Source organism: Penaeus monodon, chromosome 11 (genome assembly GCF_015228065.2).
Source record: "Penaeus monodon isolate SGIC_2016 chromosome 11, NSTDA_Pmon_1, whole genome shotgun sequence".
NCBI lineage: Eukaryota > Metazoa > Arthropoda > Malacostraca > Decapoda > Penaeidae > Penaeus > Penaeus monodon.
Window position 1 is genome coordinate 38644899 of NC_051396.1, and position 2500 is coordinate 38647398.

The following is a 2500-nucleotide window of genomic DNA, read 5'->3' on the forward strand; positions in this document are numbered from 1 at the left end:
TACTTTCTAGCATGTATCCTATATATATATATGTGTATATATATATATGTGTGTGTGTGTGTGTGGGTGTGTGTGTGTGGTGTGTGTGTGTGTGTGTGTGTGTGTGTGTGTGTGTGTGTGTGGGTGTGTGGGATACATATATATATACATATATATATATATTATATATAATATATATATAATATATATATATATATATATACAAAATATATTATATAATATAATATATTATTATATATATATATGATATATTTTATATATATATATATACGCCCACACACACACCCCACACCGCACCACACACCACACACACATACACACACACACCACCACACTACACACACACACACACACCACACACACACACACACAACACACCACACACACACACACACACACACACACCACACCCCACACCACACACACACACACACAACACACACAAAACACACACACACACCAAAATACACACACACACACACTCTCTCTCTCTCTCTAACACAGACCCCCCCACTCCCACACACACAGACACCCCCACCCACACGCGTGTGAAATTCATGTCGAACAAACTGCAAATAGAACAACGTGATGTTTTCCTGTTCTCCCGTCGTTTTTCTGTTTGCCACACAACACACATTTCCCCGCACGCACGCACGCACGCACGCACAACCCCACACACACACACACACACACACAACCCCACACACCACACACACACACACACACACACATTTCATTAACAACACACACACACACACACATATATACATACTACATACATTACAAATATATACGCATACATACGTGCTATATATACATATATAATATATATAATATATATATATATATATATTTTATATATATATATATATATATATATATATAGGGGCCGGGTGGCCGAATGGTTAGAGCATCGGACTCAAGACTGTCACGACGGCAATCTGAGTTCGAGGGTTCGAGTCACCGGCCGACGCGTTGTTTCCCTTGGCAAGGAACTTCACCTCGATTGCCTGCCTAGCCACTGGGTGCCAAGCCAGCCCAAGTCAGTGCCGGGTAAATAGAGATGGTGACTCGATAAAAACACCCGGGGGGAAGGCAATGGCAAACCACCGCTCTAAATTGCCAAGAAAATCATGGAAGCCCATGATCGTCAAGGCCGCGGTGGCCGAATGGTTAGAGGCGTCGGACTCAAGACTGTCACGACGGCAAATTTAATTCGAGGGGTTTGAGTCACCGACCCCCCGCGTTGTTCCCCTTGGGGGAAAAAATTCCCCTTTATTTCCTACCCACCACGGGTGGCCAAACCCCCCAAGTCAAGGCTGGGCCCAAACCCCCGGGAAAAAAGAGAGAAAGATTACCTAAAAAATTTTTTTAGGAAATCATTCTCTCATTTTCCGGCTTGGGCCAGCACTTGATTTGGGGCGGGGTTTGGCCACCGTGGCTAGGTAGGAATAAAGGTAATTTCCTTCCCCAGGGAACAACGGGCGGTGGGTGACTCAAACCCCTCGAATTCAGATTCCGTCGTGACAGTCTTGACCCGACGCTCAAACCATTCGGCACCGCGGCCTGACGACATGGGCTTCCATGTTTTCTTGGCAATTTTTAGACGGGGTTCCATTGCTTCCCCCCCGGGTTTTTATCGAGTCACCATCTCTATTTACCCGGCACTGATTTGGGGCTGGCTTGGCCACCCAGGGGTTTTTTTTAGGCAGGCAATCGAGGTGATTTCCTTGCCAAGGGAAAAAAACGCGGGGCCCGGTGACTAAACCCCTCGAACTCAGATTGCCGTGTGACAGTCTGGCCCGATTTTAAACCCATTGGGCCCCCCCCCGGCCCCTATATATATATTATTATATTATATATATATATATATATAATATATATATATATTATTTATATTTATATATAGCACGTATGAGGGTATTATTTGTATTTGTAGATGTATATATGTGTGTTGTTGTTTGTTAATGTATGTGGTGTGTGTGTGTGTGTGTGTGTGTGTGGTTGTGTGTTGTGTGGTGTGTGTGTGTTGGTCGTCGTGCGTGCGTGCGTGCGTGCATTTTGGGTTTTGTGCAACAGAACAACGACGGAAGAACAGGAAAACATCACGTTGTTCTATTTGCATTTGGGTTCACATGAATTTCACACGCGTGTGGGGGGGGGGAGTGTCTGTGTGGTGGGATGGGGGGGTCTGTTTTGAGAGAGAGAGAGAGTGTGTGTGTGTGTGTGTGTGGTGTGTGTGTGTGTGTGTGTGTGTGTGTGGTGTGTGTGTGTGTGTGTGTGTGTGTGTGTTGTGTGTGTGTGTTGTGTGTGTGTGGTGTGTGTTGTGTGGTGTGTGTGTGTGTGTCTGTGTGTGTGTGTGTGGTGCGGTGTGTGTGTGTGTGTGGGCGTATATATATATATATATATATATATATATATATATATATATATATATATATATATATATATATATATATATATATATATATATGTATATATATATGTATACACACACCCA